The 19,683-nt window shown below is 38.3% G+C and overlaps 1 long non-coding RNA gene across 1 annotated transcript; it reads left to right on the top strand.

The window, feature by feature from the left end:
* Positions 1-5,673: 5,673 nt before the first annotated feature.
* LOC122054080 lies at positions 5,674-6,936 on the top strand. Its single transcript, XR_006132549.1, has 3 exons — positions 5,674-5,741; positions 6,266-6,360; positions 6,894-6,936. It is a non-coding gene; the product is annotated as an uncharacterized LOC122054080 (long non-coding RNA).
* The last annotated feature ends 12,747 nt before the right edge of the window (positions 6,937-19,683 follow it).

Here is a 19,683-nt window from a genome sequence, read left to right on the forward strand (position 1 = left end):
TAGGTTTATGGAAGGCAGTTTTAGAAATCAGAAGTTCTGAAACTGGTGTAACAAAAATAGGTTCCTAAGGCAGAAGATCTCAGCCTCTGAGGACAAACTGCAGAAGATCATCGAATTGAGGGGGACAATTTTTCCTTGTACTTAGTACTTTCAAAATAATCCAATTACACTTCCATGATATTTTAACTCTTCAGACATGTTATCTGACTACCTGGGTTATATACTTCTTGTCATGTTTAGACTTAGCAACATATTGGTGATAGGTATGGTATTATTATCACAACTTTTCAGTTTCTGTAATCCGTGACATTATTCATTTCTCATTGTGAATTAGGATTCATGCAAGGATTTGCCTCATAATATATTTACTAATTCTTATTTAAGGAAGTCTATGATATTTTACCATTCTCTAATCCACTATCTGGTGAATGGAAAATATTCCATAAGAATGAAAGTAGAGTCAAGGGAAAGCAGCTCTGATAATGCAGAACATTACATGGACCTACTGAATTGACTTCTTTCATCACATTTTTTTTTTTACAAAATTACTGGTCTTTTCATCCATAAGAATAACTTTTTTTTTTACAAAATTACTGCGTGTCAGATTTTGTTGAGTCTTTTTTTGGCTTTATGGTCTTTACATCCCTCTTTTCCTTGTTTATTGCTTTTTGAAAAATTCAGCGCTGTGTAATTCTTCAAAATTGATTTATTAGTTCTGTTACTCTGAAGATTGGACACATATGACTCCTGTATAGAGTTGTGTTATCCTTGTATACAAGTCTATTAGGTTTAATCTATTTATGCAACTTTTTCATGCAAAGATGCATATATTCATATTTAGTAAAATACAATCTGACCTAGTTTGTATAAATATTAGTCTCACATATTCACAATTTTCTTTGTTATTGAGTTGCCATTATTTTGATGATAGATTTTCTTCTATAGGTGTCGGGAAGAGTTGTCTTCTCTTGTGGTTCTCTGATGGTTCCTTCACAACAAGTTTCATTACTACAATTGGGCGGGTTTTGCTTGAAACTCTATTAGGCCCTTCCGTTTTTAACTTGATTATATTACAAATCTCCAACTTCTGCAACTTGTTTATTATGATGCCCATGTTTTGTGCAGTATCGATTTTAAAATAAGAACTATATAATTGGATGGCAAGCGAATTAAACTTCAAATTTGGGATACAGCTAGTCAAGAGCGCTTTCGAACTATAACAACTGGTAGATTTATATTGTTTTTCCCTACGGAGTTTTTGTTCTGAGGGCATTTCTTGTAACCTTTAAAAATATTAAAGCCTTTTTTTTGGAGTTTACATTTTTTCCACTGCATGTTTCATATTTGTGTATACTTTTTAAATATTGACAAAAGTAATTGTCGATGCTAATCTGATTGTTGCTCCAAAGAGCATAGTTAACAGAAGATATCATTGCTTTGTTGGTTCGGTTTAAAAGGCATGGAAAGCAAAAAAAAATTGAAACTACTGTAAATTGTGTAAACATCCAAATCGATTCATGTGGTCTGTTAAATTGGATTCGAACGATGTTGAGGATTTCTTTAAATGGATTTTTTTTAGTTATTAAACAAATAATAATATGTGGGATTTTGATTCTTTTGATTAATATGCCAAATAAAATAAAGTGTCAGCTCTTATAAATTATTATTTTTTTATAAGATATTCAATTATGATCCTCTTATAAAATGTCGTTTAGTTTATTGATTAAGAAGTTTTTTATTTACAATATAAGCAATGCACAAGGTTAGCTCATATAATATTAAATTTTTTTTATTAAAAATAAAATAAAATAAATGAGACCCTTGTATTTACTCCCTAGTTCATACTTTCATCCCAAAATATCTTATTCTCATTTTATATATTCATCTTCCTTCCCGTTATCTTATGCTACAAAACACCATAATTAATCAAAAAACCCAAAATATAAAATAAAACTATTGAATCAACATCAAATTTTATAATCTAATACTTTCCTCGGCTCTGAAAAAGAATCTAGACTGTGTATTTTAGGGTCGAAACTTGAATAATGCCGAAACTATCAAATCCGTGTCAAATTTTATGATTTATCACTTTCCTCCCCATTTCAAAATTTTAATCAAAATTTCCATTGCCTTAACATAATTTATATTCCCTATTTTTTAATTTTTTTTAATAAATTAAATTAATTAAATAAAATATTAATATTAATACAATAAAAATAAGACTTGATATTAATTTCCCTTACACACCACGCAAATTTCACATTCCCGCTATTAATTCTCTCCCCTCCCATTACCTTAACATAATTTACATTCCCTATTTTCTACCGATTCTACTAAAGTCGCGTCGTCTTTCACAAACACACTCACCTTCATCCCATCGTCGACGAGCCTCCGACCTCCGCCTCTTCTAGTCACACAGCCAGGAACCTCCATCTCCTCCCAGGTACGCAGCTAGCATAACCTCCACCTCTTCCTTCCGCCGCTGATTCCGATTTTTTATTATGTTGCTTAATATTGATTTTGGAAGCCTTCTACATATTATTAGACCTATTTTCGAATCCTATCTGCTGATAGGGTTTTTATACTTCAACCTCTCTTTGCCCTATCTTTGATCCTTCGACTCTTTGCAGGTAAAGGCTTTTGCTTTTGGAATTTGTTTAGGGTTTTTTTTATGGGTTTTGTCAAAGGGATGAATCTCTTGATATAGGCAGTTCAAGGCAAAGGATGTTTGAGCAATGCCGAGACAAAATCACTAGCAATGTTCTTGATACTTTTTTATGGAATTTGAGAAGTATACAAATATCCTTGTAGCACTCTTTATTAGCATTGTTTTGTAGTTACTTTTAACAGCTTTGATGTAGTTTTGGTTGTTAGAGCTTCTGTTTTAGTTTTTTCCCCATATTTTGTGATATAGTTTGAAAGAAATATATGGTGTACAAGGTCTAAAGTTTTCATGTCATTGATGATACTTGAGCCAATCATTTAGATGTTCTCAATTATGTTATCTTTCGGTCCCTTTGAATCTTCATCAAATCAAACTAATTTTGTATAACTATTAGATTGGTAAATATCACTAAAGAAGGCAGCATGATGAACAACATAGTTCTGAATATGTTTAGTGTTTCTTTAGTGTTGTCGTCACCAACTCTATTTATAAAAAAAAAATATGGAACCGCCACATCAGCGGCCCCCCTAAAGTCGGTCCCACGGATATGGAGGGAGGTAAATGCAGGTACACAGGTGGAAGGTGCATGACGGAGATGTTAACCCCAGGCAATGACACCCCAAGGATCGACCCTTGGACCTTTCGGCCACAGAACCATGCACTCCCCATCTGTGCTACGCCCTGGCGACGTCACCAACTCTATTTATGCTATTGTTTGTAGTGATTTTCAGCTCAAGTAGGTCTCCGACCACTTCAACTAGATTAAATTTTTGTTGACAGAAATCTTTTCTTACAGCTACTAGAGTTATTCATTTTGACTAATACAATTCATTACTTGTGTTTTTTAATGCGGAACATTGTTTCTCTTTTGTTATTGATACCTGAGTCAATTATCTAGATGTTTTTTTAATGCAGAAAATTTGTTCTCTTTTGTTATTATGCTTGAACATTTTATGACAATTTCAGATTTTACACTTCAAACTTCATTCATATTTCTATATTGTGATTTGTAGGTAACTTTCAAAAATGGCAAACAAAAGAATGCGAAAACTAATACAAAATAGCCAAAGACGATCTACAAGAGAAGATTCAAGTAACAGAGGAGTTGATCATGAAAATGAATCACAAGACACAACATCTCATTCACCATTTGAGCTACAAAATGAGGAGGTTAATGAGCAAGGTGAAAAACGTTTTTGGATATGAATAGAAAATTATTTTTTGCAACACTAAGTGAAAATTATATTTTTCAGATGAAAATGAGATCATATCTTCATCCCAAGCTCAGAAAAGAAAACGTGGAAAGACTATTATGAGAGATATTCATGCACTACATCCCGATCATATGCTGATAGTGAAATTCAATGAAAGGGGATAGTCTTACGGTGATCTACAACCGACTCTTGCAAATTATATTGGGACTATTGCACGGAATGGAGTTGTGTTGCCCCTGAGCTTTTTAGATTGGAGAAAAATGCCGACAAATCGCTTGAATGATGCATGGAAACTTGTTACTGTAAGTTTACAAGATCATAATTTCAATTATGAATTTAAAGCATGTACATATTTTATTTTATGTTTATATAGGCACGTTTCTGCATCTCCAATTGCCATAGAAGAGTTATAATGCAAATGATGGGGGTTGCGTGGAGACGGTGGAGGACTGAAGTGAAAGCTACATCTTATGATTCAAATACTCCACTAGAAGAGCTTGTTGCAATAAAACCCATTCCTCATGGGTTGATACTTCAAACATGGGAAATTTTATGTAACTATTGGAAGTCTACCGAGGTACAACTAGTATTAATAGGTTTTTATATATGGTTATGGATGTTATTATTTCCTTATAAATTTTTGTGCCAGAAAACTTCAAAAATCAATAGAGAAAATGTGAACAAAAAGAAAGGGACTCATGCACAAGGACACACTAATATTCCATCATTGGAATATAAATTTGTAAGTATCAAAATTATTTCTTTTCTTTCTTACAGTTAGTTTCACACTGCTTATTTACTATTTTACACTTTAATGCTCTTATCCTTGAAGTTCCAAGGTTTTATGAGATTCTAGAAATTGATTACAAGCAATGTAATGTATATAGTTAGTTTTTGATGGAATTTGCAAATTAGAAGTATAAGTTGTTATGCAAATAGAAGAATTTATGCTATTAATATTTGGTGCTAAATGTGGATTTGTTATCCTGTTAGTCTCAAGAAAATGGAAGAAAACCGAATCGTATTGAAATACAACAATTGAGTCGAAGAAGTAGAAAGAAAGGAGACACCCCTATTGATGACGAGGCAATACGAATTGAGGTAATAATATATTTCACTTTTTAAGTCGACTTTTAAATATTTTTTTATTCTATTAATAATTTATTTTCTTGTTAGAATTTACTTAAAGAGACTGTGGATCGTCACCTTCAAGATAAACCTGAAGGAACACAACCAATAGAAGCCCATGAGGAGGCATTTCGGTAATAATATTTTTTTAATTTCATTTCATTTTTGTAAAAGCTGTTGCAAATGGTTCAACTTTAATTTTATTCAATATATAGTGAGGTTTTTGGACCCGAGCATTCTGGTCGGGTACGATGTTTAGGAGCTGGTGCGCTGCCTAGTCAAGTGTTCCCAGAGCTATGTAAACGTAGCTCAATGTATTGGCAAGACTATCACTCTAATTCAGATATGACGGACAAATTTAAGGAAATGGGAGAGAAAATTAAAGATATGGAGTTGCGAGAAGCACAACGACAAATGGAAATAGAGCAGATGAAAAGACAAATGAAAGAAAATGATCAAATCCAAAATTTTGCACGGGTAATGCTCAGTATGATGTCGGGTAGTGCTGGAGGTTCTCATGGACCTGAATCATTACCGGCATAGGTAATAACATTAATAAAATAAAAGAATTTGTTTAAAATTATTTGTATAGTTAAGTACATGATAGCAAATTTATTTATTTTTGTAGATGGCAGTTATGCTTACAAATATTATGCAACAACAAGTTTCATCAACTGCGGAAGGAAATAGATGTAGATCCTCCCCATCACCAGAATCAGATAATAACTAGACAGGTTAGAAATTTTTAAATACAAATGTTTTTGTTAAGATGAAGTTTTAGCAGCTCATCTTGTTTATCACAATTAAACTGGAAACAATTAAATTTTGAATTAGGTTCAAGGTCAAACTCCATTTTGTGACTCTATAAGTTTACTATTTTGTGAAGTTAGTATATAGTCATTAAAGTCGTAAAGTATGACTTCATTAAAGTCTCAAAGTATGATTTTGGCTGATGTTAATTGCTTAGTGCGATGCCTTTTCTGGCTTCTTAAGCAGTAAGATCAAATCTTGCTTTGGTTATTGCATCAATCTTGATCATCTCTCAACTTAATTGAGATGCTATGTATGATAGCTCTGATTGGAGCTGTTAACTGTGAAAATTTACCTCGCTGAAGTGACCTCTGCTGTACTGGTTCAGGAAATTGAATTGTTCAACCGAAAAAAAAACCTTACCTAATTGATAAATTTACATTATTTGCTTGCTAGCAATATACTAGAACAATGTGCTCTTTTGTAACTTTATTTTTTGTATCTGCAGAATTTGACCCAACGATCATTATCTTTTTTGAACAAGCCTGGAATGTCTATATTGCTCCTTGAGATATTAAACTACAGACTACTTCCTCTATACAGGTGCTACAATGAGATATCCTTTACCATGGTCTCTCTAAAAATCTAAAAAAGTTGTTTATTCCTTATAGAATTTAACTTGGATATTTCATGGTTCATATTGAGTTTTGTTGATGATGGAAATCTTGTAGATCTGCAATATCATATCTCACAACCTTGACTAGATAAGCATTGAACGAGTTAAAGTAGTTTATGAAGACCATGTATAGCTGCTTTGTGCCTTGATCTTGTCTAAATTTTCTATTTCATCCTGTATTGTATTTTTTTTCCAACTACTAAATAGTTGGATTGGCCAAACATATGAATAGATTGCTTGTTCTTCTCGAAAATGGTCATATGCTAGTCATTTTAGGTTAGCATGATGTTATGAATCTTTAAAAAGGCTATTGCTACTGTTATGAAGCAAAAAACTATATTCTTACTTTGATCACTAAAGTCGCAAGGGTATTCATCATTCTTTATAGCTATATAGTCTTTTATGTCTTTTTCCCTTCTATATGTCTTTGCATTATTTGAAGTTTGCATTTTTTTTTAAGGTTGCTATTGAAGGTTGGAGCAAATGCCTTTTGTCGCTTGAAGCAAATGCCTTTTGATGCTTTATTGGCGGAGAAAACTTGTTATTGAAGTTTCTATATATTTTGGGAATTAAAGAAAGGATTGTATTAGTGGTATAGTGTGGTGTTAAATGTATGTTATGAATATTTTGAACTTAAATATGAATATGACTTGTTTATTTGGTAATCCAAATTGTGTTATGAATATAAATTAGATTTCTGCAGTGAAATATTAATATTATCAATTGATTTAAATTGAGCATTTATTTTGGAAATCTATAGGTACAATATGATATAAAAGCATTTTTAAATATGGTAATTATGTATATTTAGAGGTGGTTTAAAACCGCTCCTATAGATAGTGTCACTGTTGTATAATAAACTTATAGGATCGGTTACAACCGCATCTAAACGACTATTTTCTAAAATGGTTTACAACCGCCTCTAATAAATCATCCTTCTGTGTCGGTTTTAGACCACTTCTAAAAAGTCAATTTTAAATTGCAAAGTAAGTTATAAGACCGGTTTTAACTGTTTGTAAAAGTTGACCTTCGGAATCAGTTACTAACCGCTCCTAAAGGTCCACCGTAAGGCGGCCCATATTGATCTATATACGCGGTTATTAACCGCTCCTAAAGGTCCACCTTAAGACCGCTGCTATTGGTAAGCATTAGAAGCGGTTTATAAGTTTAAACCACCGGTCAGTATTACCGTTTCGATTGCATTTAGCGTTGCCAACACCTGCACCGGTTTTGTAACCGGTGCAATAGGGTTAGCAGCGGTCGTAAACCGCTGGTATAGGCCTTGAAAACCGCTGCTAAACCCTTATTTTTTTGTAGTGCAGCCTGCAACTTGGGGAAGACGAGACAGTCGCGCACCTGCACTCGAGAATCAAAGAGATCATCATCGAACTGTCGAATCTCGGAGAAACGGTAAGTAACCGAGATTCGCTAAGGTACACACTAAATTCATTTCCTAGAAATTTAAAATGGGCATCACTAGTAGATGCCTTTTATATTTCTAAAGATTTAGAAAAGATCCCGTTAGAAGAATTTTTTTCTACTTTTGAAGTGCATGAGTCAAGATGTGCAGAAATGAAGGAGTCCAAGAACAACGTCGCCCTCAAAGCTTCGAGAGACGAACCAGAGTCGGAATCTTCTCTCGATGACGAGGAAATGGTAATGATGGTAAGAAGATTCAAGAAGCTTTGTAAATCCAGATCTACTAACCATCCGCAGGGGAAGAAGAAAAGGACGATCCGCTGCTACCACTGCGACGAAGAAGGGCACGTCAAGGACAATTGCCTCAAGCTGAAGAACAAGAACAAGGAAAAGGGTAAGAAGCCTATCAAAAAACGAAACGCCCTAAAAGCGACGTGGGACGATACGTCGTCGGAGTCGGAAGTCGAGGCATTCTCCGGACTTGCTCTAATGACAAGTCATCAAGACGACGACTTCGAGTCAAGCTCTTCCGAAATGAGCATCAAGAGCATCGATGAAGGGGAAGCTTCGTCAGAAAAAAGCAACAGTTCAGGGGGAGACACGGAAAATGAACTTGACAAGGTAAGTCAGGTACGTTCTCTTCCTCCCGATAAACTTTATAAATTTGTTAAGTTATTAACTAAAGACTGCTGTAAATTAGAAAAAGAAATAAAAGATTTAAAAATAATTTTAGCTAAATCCTGCCCTCTAGAAGAATTAGATAAATCAAAATTGGAAAATGAAAAATTGAAACTTGAAAATAATGATTTGAAAATTCAAGTAAATTTAAAAATTTAAATTGGTATTATAGATATCACCCGGGACAAATTAAGAATATCTCTAGAAAATATGTCCCTAAGAAATTTTTAATCAATCCAGTAGGCTGAAACCTTTATTGGGTTCCTAAATCTTGCTTAGTATAAGTTTTAAAATTAAAATTAGCGCTTTTCAGTGAGAAAGTTAAATAATGAATTTCTCTATGAGGCTTTGTCTAAGGAAGTGGTTGCTGCTCCAATAACCAAGAAGGCCTAGTGCCTCGCCACGACCTGGAAGCTAAAATATTGAAATAAATGTTTAATTAACTTTCTATCAAAGCATTAAAATTAGAATTAATTAATGCTTTCAAAGTTTTTTTAAACATTTTTCAAAATATTTTTATACTTAGAAAAATACTTCTTGCCGAAGTGAAATTTTTACTTAGGATTTTTTTTTTAACTTAGAAAAATTCTTTTAAAAATCTTAATATTTTCTAAGTCTTTAACCCGTAGATTTTTTTTTCTCTTCTTCTTGAAACCCCATTTTTTGTGATCAAAGGGGGAGAAGAATTAGTATAAGCCAAGGGGGAAATTTTTGAAATTTAATTTTGTTGCACATTATTGCAATAACATAATTTTTGAAATTTAATTTTGTTGCACATTATTGCAATAACTTGTTTTAATTTTATGTCTAGTTTTGACCCTAGCTTAACTTGGGTTGATCACACCAAAAAGGGGGAGATTGTTGGAACCCCAAGGTTATTTTGGTATGATCAACAAAGTTAAGTTAGGTCCTGCATTTGTTTCTAACCTTGTGTCTAAGTGTGCAGGAACTTAGGAGCACAGGTAGTCGAGCGGAAGACGCAGCTAGTGAGAAGGACGGCACGCTGTGCGTCCGAGGGACGAGACGCTGCGGAAGGGTACACTGACGGACGAGAAGGAAGTGCGCGGTGGTTCCGAGGGACGAAAGCCGGAGCGGAAGATTGCTCGGGGAGCAAGAGACGCAGCTAGTAGAAGGTTGACGACCGAGGGATGAAGACTGTGGATGAGTACGCTGGTGGACGAGAAGGAAACACGCGGCAATTCCGAGGGACGAGAAGCCGGAAAGAAGCACGCTCAAGAAGACCGGAAGTTGGGTTCGGGTGAGCCCTTTTCCGGATTGCCGAGATCACCCAAGCGAGCGGATCCGGAGCGGAAGAACCGGACCGTGGCGGGACTGAACCAGAGAAGAGGTCCCGCACGAAAAAGTCAACATCTGTTGACTTTGGGCTCCGGGGCGCCCGGAGCCCTTCCGGGCGCCCGGACCCTGAATATTGACCAGATCGAGCTTTGACTCGATCTGAACGCTGGGGGATAAAATTTATCCCCCTAGGGCGCCCGGAACCCTTCCAGGCGCCCCGACCAAGGCTATAAATATAGCCTTGGTCCAGAAGCTTCATATTCAACTGAGAACTCAAGCATTCTTTCTACACTTGTACGCTTTTCTGTTTTAAGCTTTTGTTGTGCGCTTCATTGCTGGAAAAGGCTTCTCCGTCCGAAGGAGATTTTTAGTGAGCTTAATCTTCCTTGGATTAACAACCACATCGGTTGTAACCAAGTAAACCTTTTGTGCCTCACTTTTTCTTTATGCTTTTAATTTATCAGCTTACTTTATATATGCAAGTGTCAGTTTAAAGAGTTCGAGGAGGGTTTGTCTTTTTGAGTTTTACATGCTATCCAACCCCCCCTTATAGCCGGCCGCAACGGTCCTTCATTTCTAACTATCTGGCCTCACTCACCAAGACTTTCTCAGTGCCTAACTTCACTCACTAGGGCTTTTCATACGGCTTTACTCACCAGGACTTTTCATCACCTAGCTTCACTCACTAGGATTTCCATCTGTTTAGCCGCACTCACTAGGTCTTTCACATGGTTTCACTCACCAGAATTTTTTTAACTATTTGGCTTCACTCACCATGACTTCCTCAGTGCCTAGCTTCACTCATTAGGATTTTTCACTCAGCTTCACTCACTAAGACTTTTCATCACCTACCTTCACTCACTAGGACTTTTCATCACCTAGCATCACTCACTAGGATTTCCTTCTTCTGCCAACCTTCCCGTTGGTCTTGCCCTTGCCTAACCTCCAGTTAGAACTTTCCAATCAAGTATTCGGTCAATTTTGACCTAATTGACTCTTCTTCACATCAAATTGGTCAACCCTTGACCAGAGGGGAATTACACCAATAATCTCTCTAAACGGACAATTGCGCCTACAATCTTCATATATTGTCATACATCAAAACTCAAACATTAAGACTCAAGCTTGAGCTTGCTGGTGCAATTGACCTCTAGGGTTGATGTTTGACAATATGACCAAGGGTTGACCCAAATAGGACTTGATGTTTGGGAGAGAAAAGTCTAGTCAGGACTAGATTACTAGCAGAGGTAAGTCTTAACCAAAGGTTAGGCAAAGTGGAAGTCTCGGTGAGTGAAGTCGGGCCTTAGTGAGTGAAGCTAGGTGGTGGAAGTTCCGGTGAGTGAAGCCGGGCCCTAGCAAGTGAAGCTAGGTGGAGGAAGTCTTAGTGAGTGAAGCCAGGTAATGGAAGTCCTAGTGAGTGAAGCTAGGCAACCCTAGGAGGTAACCCTAGGTTATACTTGAATTCTGTTAATACTGTGCTAACTCAGTGTTGCAGGGAAGCTCAGCTAGGTCGACGGGCTGACCAAGTAGCTAACACGAAGTCCAGACGGGTCGAAGGGCTGACCGGACATCTGATAGATAAGTGAAGGTAAGTCACTGGAGGAGAGTGACTGTGAGGACGTGTTCCCGGGAAGGGAGCATTAGGCTTCGATTTGACTTAGACCCATTTCGGATCTCTATGTCGAGATCATGACTAGATTCTAGTCTCGAGGAGACAGAATCTAGCTAATACTCTGCTTGTTAATGTTGAACTATACTAACACTTTGTTTTGCAGGATTATATTATTTGCATTTTGTCTCAGACTAACTCTTTTGTGAAGGAGAAGGGATTTCTAGAAAAGAGTGGTCTGGGCGCCCGGGATGCAAAATATATCTGCAATATCATTTTGCCGCGTGGAGCGTCCTGGTTGACTCTGCTATGTCATATTCAGGGCGCCTTGGAGGTTCCAGGCACCCCGAACCTCCTATATAAGGAGGGTAAAGGCTGGAGTCAACATAACAATGAGAAGGTCTTCCATTGCTTGCTTTGTCGTGCTACGCTCTTGCGACGCTCTTTCGACAACGCGCTTTTCTTGTCATTCCTTAGTTTTTGTCGGTCTTATTTTCCTTTAAAAGCAATTGTAACTTCATCTGTATTATTGTGAATTGCTAGTGGATTGCCCATCTAAGGCATCCTTGCGTGCGGGCCTTGGAGTAGGAGTCGACAAAGGCTCCGAACCAAGTAAAAAATAACTTGTGTCACTCTTTCTTTTCGTTTATTTTTTTTTCCGCTGTGCGCTTACTCTACGAAATTTTTAATCGATATTCCCCCCCTCTAGCGAACTCATCGATCCAACAAAGCCAACTCAAACTTAGTCAACCTAATCAACCTTGACCTAGGGAAATTGCACCACCAACAAGAACATTCTAGAAGATATTAATACATATGTTGTCATGCCCCCGGGGAGTCCCTGCCAAAGGAAAATCGAGTAGTATCTCCCCTGTACCGGTGATAATCTGAAGCATTTATACATACAAAAAATATACATCAGCCACACATGACTGGAATATATACACAACCACGCAGTTTATACTCAACCCACTCGGCTAGAACAAAATATTCACAACCACGTAGTTATATATATATATATATATATATATATATATATATATATATATATATATATATATATATATATATATATATATATATATATATATATATATATATATATTAAACAACCCACTCGGCTGTATAAAAACCAAAAACACAACGAAAAATGATAGAAACCATTACAAACCAAAACAAGACTGCTAGCCGGCTAGGCTTACACCACACAACAAAACAATACAAGACACCACATCACAACAATCCAGAAATAAATATGGAATATACAAAGCTAAGTACACCAAATACATAAACCAAATAAAGTACTAAAGAAACAAAAAAATAGGTCTTCGGATGTGACGTAGGACCGGCAAAAAGGATACTCCAAGCGACTCCACAACTATCTACCTGAAGCCTAAAATAACAATATATCAACGGTGTGAGTCCAACACTCAGCGGATACCAGATATACAGGCATAATAAGTTAAAACTAACAGTAATAATCATGCGGTACAATTTCTTGAACAAAAGTAGGAAATACAGACTGGAAAGGGCTGAAGAAAACTGTACTCACCAGGACCTCCTATTTAGAACATAAGGATCGTCAGACCAGATACAAAATGCCACCTGTATGCATGTCAAACATATGCAACCACCAAAATACAACAATCAATATGCAATAATCACAAGCAGTAAATACAATAATGTAAAATGGTACAAAATGACATGTGTCACTCCTGACGCTAGTCAGTCATCTCACATGCGATAGTGAGACAGAGTAGGTAGGGCTATGACAACTGTGCACTCTGCCATCACTACTCCTGAGTGACCGAGTGGGCAGGATGCTGCTAGAGTACACCTATCCTCCTACGTCAAACAGAGTGGAGGAGCGCAATGCTCTCATCTCCCTGAGATAGTCCAGAGGAGAGATTCCTGTCGTGCTACCACACTACGTCACGCTATCCATGAGTGAACCAGCGGAGCACTGGTAGAGCAAACTACACACACCCTGTCTGATATACCACTAACCCATGAGTGGTTGTGTGTACAGATCATGTAACTGGCGATGTGCTCAACAATACTGGAGTTGACAATCGCTCAACATGCAATCATGCAAGATGGTGCATGTCACTAAACATGTAGATACTAATAGTATACACCTCCATATAAAATACACCAAAAAGGAAATAGATCATACAATGATCTAGGAATCATAAATCAAAGTATACAAATCAAATATGACAAACAACGAGTCTACTACACAGTAGGTCAATGTATGCCACTATTTCTAAGAACAGGAGTACATATGGAAACAATCAAGATGGTATAAGCATGAATGTATAACAGATAAAGATATAGGCATACTACAAAAACCCAAATAGTGACATACCAAAGCAAATGCAAACATAAAAATTACTACTAGCTATAAACTATTATGCATATCTAAAATGACTATATCAAAGAGATAAGTCAAAAGTACCTGTCTCAAAAAGAAGATCGTATCAACCAAAATCCGACGTCGAGACGCTCATCTTGAACCAAGGTCCTGCATCAATCAATATATACCTTATATTTAGCTAAAATTCATATGGATTAAATAGCTAAATAAAATCCCTAAAACTAATTAAGGAAACCTTAATCCAACAATAAATCTCAATTAATCTAATCTATTTGATTGAGTCAGGTTTAATCCAACATTCCTAATTCATTGAATAAATCCAATAATCCTCAATCAATAATCAAATGCTCCACATATGCTAATCAATTCAATGAGCCTAACGACAAACATACAATCATGATATTCAACCAATCCCAATTACACAAACCATAAGAGATTTACTAACTCCAAAATCCATGATTAACATCATCAATTAACAAACCAAATCCAATGTAGAAATGAAATCAAATCTCAATATGTCTTATCCCAAGTTTGGCAGCTAGGTGGTACTGGAAAACGACTCATGGCCAACAACAATAATCCACTACTGTCCTCTACATCCTTCCCTTGCAACCTAACAATCCAATCAATGAATCCATCAATTAGTCTTATAATTCAAATCAAGCTTGATTCGATAACCTTACCATAGATTTATGTTAGCAATGCCAGGGGCCAATGATGGTCCTAGCTTAGCGACAGATGCTGGCTGTTTCTGGTCGCAACAATAGCGGCAACTCAACGATGGTGGTGTAGGACCGTTGCGATCGGCTAGGAGGGGGTTGTTGGATAGCCCTGTAAACACAAAAACAAACAACCCTTCCTCGAACTCTTTAAGCTAACACTTGCATAAATAAAACAAAGTAGTAAATTAAAAACATAAAGAACGAGGCACAAGATATTTACTTGGTTACAACCGATGTGATTGTTAATCCAAGGAAGTTGAAAGTACTAGAATACTCCTTCAGGCGGAGAAGCCTCTTACAACGTTGACGCACAGAAACAGAAGCTCAACTACAACTCTAGAGTACACAAGCGTTGAAATTAATTACTTGGAGTTTGTTATAGAGCTTCTGGACTAAGGCTATATTTATAGCCTTGGTCGGGGCGCTTGGAAGGGTTTCGGGCGCCCTGGGGGGATAAAACTTTATCCCCCAACGTTCAGATTGAGATTGACTCGATCTGGTCAAACTTCATAGTTCGGGCGCCCCGAGCTGGTCCGGGCGCCCCTGACCCCCAAGTCAACAGATGTTGACTTTTCTCCGTCGAGATCTTTGCTCCAGTTCGGTCCGCCTCGGTCCGGGTCTTGTACTCCGGATCCGCTCACTTGGGTGATTTCTGCCATTCGGAAAAGGGCTCACCCGAAACCAACTTCTGGTCTTCTCGAGCAAGCTTCCCTCCGGCTTCTTGTCCCTTGGAATCGCCGCGTGTTTCCTTCTCGTCCACCAGCGTACTCATCCGCAGTCTTCGTCCCTCGGTCGCACCCCGTGCCAGCCTTCTCGCTAGCTGCGTCTCTTGCTCCTCAAGCAATCTTCCACTCCAGCTTTCGTCCCTCAGAACCACCGCACGCTTCCTTCTCGTCCGTCGGTGTACTCTTCCGCAGCACCTCGTCCCTCGGACGCACTACGTACCGTCCTTCTCGCTAGCTGCGTCTTCCACTCAAGTACTTGTGCTCCTAAGCTCCTGCACACTTAGACACAAGGTTAGAAGCATACAGGACCTAACTTAACTTATTGATCACACCAAAACAACCGTGGGGTTCCAACAGGTGGTTCACAGAGGGGGCTACATTTGGCTAGTGAGAAGATAGGCGACACTGATCAAAGCTAGGGCACGAATCCATCGTCGCGTGGAAGAAAGGGAGAAGGCACCGACTCCAGATGCTTGCAAGAAGTGGTGGAAATAGGGACTGTACGATGATGAACCCAAAGGTGCTCGATCTACGACCAAGAGAGGAAAAGTGGCGCTCGGCTGACGACGACGATCGGGTGGAGCAGGCCCGTGAAAGAGATGAAAGGGGGAAGAACAGTGATCACCAAGATTCTGCAGCCTTGAACCTTCTTATGGACTAATGGCAGGCAACCGATGGTTGAGTTGGGCTCAGATGGAGACAGAGACGGCAGTGTTCGGCGATGTGGCGGAGCAAGGGTGGCGTGAGGAGGCTGTGGGAGATGGTCGCTGCTCCTGTCGCGACCGCAACCTGCACTGGAAGTTGTGAGTTTGAGCCAGTGGCATCCAACCCCTTCATGGTTGTCGGCACTAATGCCTAACGACTGGTGGTCGGCAGATCGGGGCGGCGCATATCCCGCGATGGGGAAAATCATAAGCTAGGGCACGACATGGTGTTGAGAGGGGACGATGCAAGGAAGAGAAGAGGCTTGGCGTCGCGCGCGAGAGAGGGGAGTCAGAGTCGGCATCGGGTGAGGGACGGCGGCGTTGCTCTGCGTCGCGAGGGGGAGGGGGTGCGAGTCGACGAAGTTAGGGCACGGGGAAGGAATAAAGAAAAAGGAAAAGAATAAAAATTATTTAAAGAATCTCAACATTTCCTCGTTTAATTGGGGTATCTTAAACAGGCTTTCCCTTGACCCAATAATTGATCCCCTTAAACTCGTCATACGAGTTCCTAGAAAATTCCTAAAAATTTCCTTATGGTTATTTTAAAGAATTTCAACATTTCCTCGTTTAAATGGAGTATCTTAAATAGGCTTTCCTTTGGCCAAATAATTGATCCCCTTAACTCGTCATACGAGTTCCGAAAAATTTCCAGAAAATTTTTAAAAATTCCTAAAAATTCTCTTATGGCTATTCACCCTTTTCCGGTATTTTACATATGTTCATAGCTTGGTAGAAAAAATCAACATTTCAAAATTTTCTAGACTTATGTGAGTTACTCAAAATCCTACATACAAGTCCACTGGAAGGTATGTCCATAGTCTATGAAGCCAAGTTTAGCTATAAACTTAAGTGCCAAAAAATTTCTAAAACATGTGACCAGCCCATGAATTAGGGTTGTCCATGCCAATTATTTTACTCTTTTAGAAGAGCAAATATTGATTATGAAAAATACGTTCTACAAAACTTTAAAGGAAAATTAATTTATCCGTGGGGCTGGCACTAGGGAGGTCGTTAATATAGCAGATCTACATTTAAAGGAAAATTAATTACCCCTTTACTCTAATGGACTATGGACTTCTACATACTTTGGGTTCATGATTTGAACTCTGAAAGACTTTCCTAAAAAATTAGGTGATATATTTGCTCGAAAAAACTTTTGTCATTTGTATCTTTGACAGTTTTCCTCCAGAATGGATAGATTTAAAAATTGAGCCAGCTAGACACCTGATTAAAATAAATATTCATGAAATGAATGGACTCCAGCTAGACATATCAAAATATCCTTTTGAACCAAATCTAGAACGACAACACTTGTTAACCCTGCTAATCAACTGAAGCATTAGCTAGCTTCTGTCTAGGGAAACAATTGGTTTTGGCATCAAGATCATAACCCTTCAGAATATCTTCTAGTTGGTGAAACATATACAGAGAAGATCTATTGTCCCATAGATTTGGGTAGACAATTTTTTCCTTTCAACTTTACTACTCAACACAAGATTCTGTACCAACACTACAGGAAGAAAAATGCAAAATGCATAGGAAAGAAAACGGTTAGCTCATCCAGATGTGCTACAACATATTTAGAGGCTTAGAATAGAGATGATACTTAAGCCTAGACCACCAGCTCCAGAGCCCTATCACTAGACTCCATTGGAGAACAGCGTAAGCAATGATGTCATGATACCAAAAATGTAAGTCATGATAATATGAAGCATTATTTTCCACCGACAACATTACCTAGTAATAGACAACTTTACTCACGGGTAACAACTTTATTCTCCACTATCCCACTTCATTCTCTATTTTCTTGACACCTTATCTTCACTAAAATTGTTCCCCCTTTAACTCTTTCTAAAGAGAACACCCCATTTTTTATTCACCCCGAAGCAAACTCTTCCTCTCCTTCTATAAATACCTCTCTTCTCCAAACGCTGGAGGCATCCAAGTAGTGTGCAAGAGTGCAAGTGTGTTTCTAGTTTTTCTATAAATATCTCCTATAATGTCCTTGTAATTTCTTTATGTAAGTTTGTAACTAGCTAAGTTAGCTTGTATGCTTTCAATTTCCTAGTTTGTATGATTTACTGTAAAATTTCTATGACAACTTAATAAAAAGGCTCTATTTTCGTCTATTAATTTGTTTTTGAAAGTTAGAAATTGTCTCGTGGTTTAAGCTTGTAAAGCTTGTGTTGACTAAGTTGGGTAGAAAAAGCTACTGAAAGCTCGTCATAAGACCCATCAAAATTGGGGTAAAGTTTGAATAATAGACATAACTAATAAGAAGTAAAAAATGAGGAAAATATTCTAGTTTTAGCAATTACTGTTCACAATTACGGTTTAAGATTACTATTCATAATTATTGTTTAAGACCACCCTTCACTTTTTTTACTGTTCATAATGTATGTTTAAGATTACTGATCATTTTTACCATTCACTAATCCTAAAACATCTTAAAAACATAACTTTTCAACACGAACCATTCACTTTTACGAATCACGTAAAAATTTTCTGCTTAGCATCTTGTTAGTGTAGGACCGTTGGGCCGACTAGAATGGGGGGTTGAATAGCCTAAAAAAAATAAACAGAAAAGACCCTTCTCGAACTTTCAACATAACACTTGCATAAAGTAAATTAGCAGTAAATAAAAAGCAGAAAGAAGAGGCTCACAACTTGACTTGGTTACAACCAAGGAGGTTGTTAATCCAAGGAATTAACGTACACTAAAATATCTCCTTCAGGCGGAGAAGCCTCTTACAGCGTTTAGGCACAGAAAACAGAAGCTTAACTACAACTAAAGCATACAAGTGTTTGGAAATAGAATGATCGTGATTGTTGAAAAGTTTCTGGACCAAGGCTATATTTATAGCCTTGGTCGGGGCGCCTGGAAGGGTTCCGGGCGCCCTGGGGGGGATAAAATTTATCCCCCAACGGTTAGATCGAGTCAAAGCTCGATCCTATGAAAAAGTCTCTTCCGGGCGCCCGGAAGGGTTCCGGGCGCCCCGGACAGCTCCGGGCGCCCCGGACAGCTCCGGGCGCCCCGGAGCCAAAAGTCAACCCAGTTGACTTTAGGTCCGTGCTCTCTTCTCCGATTCAGCTCGCCTCTGGTCCGGGTCTTTCTGCTCCGGCTCCGCTTGCTTGGGTGATCTCTGACATCCGGAATAGGGCTCACCCGAACCCATCTTCCGGTCTTCTCGAGCGTGCTTCCTTCCGGCTTCTCGTCCCTCGGAATTACCGCATGTCCCTTCTCGTCCACCAGCGTACTCATCCGCAGACTTCGTCCCGCGGTCGCACCCCGTGCCGACCTTCGCGCTAGCTGCATCTCTTGCTCCCCAAGCAATCTTCCGCTCCGGCTTTCGTACCTCGGAACCACCGCGCGCACTTCCTTCTCGTCCGCCGGTGTACTCTTCCGCAGCACCTCGTCCCTCGGACGCACAGCGTGCCGTCCTTCTCACTAGCTGCGTCTTCCGCTCGAGTACCTGTGCTCCTAAGCTCCTACACACTTAGACACAAGGTTAGAAACAACGCAGGACCTAACTTAACTTGTTGATCACACCAAAATAACCTTGGGGTTCCAACAATCTCCCCCTTTTTGGTGTGATCAACCCAAGTTAAGCTAGGGTCAAAAATAGATATGAAATTAAACAATTTATTGCAATAATGTGCAACAAGATAGAAAAAATTAAATTTTGAAATTTTTTTTGATTTTCAATTTGTACCTCCCCC

The sequence above is a fragment of the Zingiber officinale genome, chromosome 3A, assembly GCF_018446385.1.
Source record: "Zingiber officinale cultivar Zhangliang chromosome 3A, Zo_v1.1, whole genome shotgun sequence".
Classification (NCBI taxonomy): domain Eukaryota; kingdom Viridiplantae; phylum Streptophyta; class Magnoliopsida; order Zingiberales; family Zingiberaceae; genus Zingiber; species Zingiber officinale.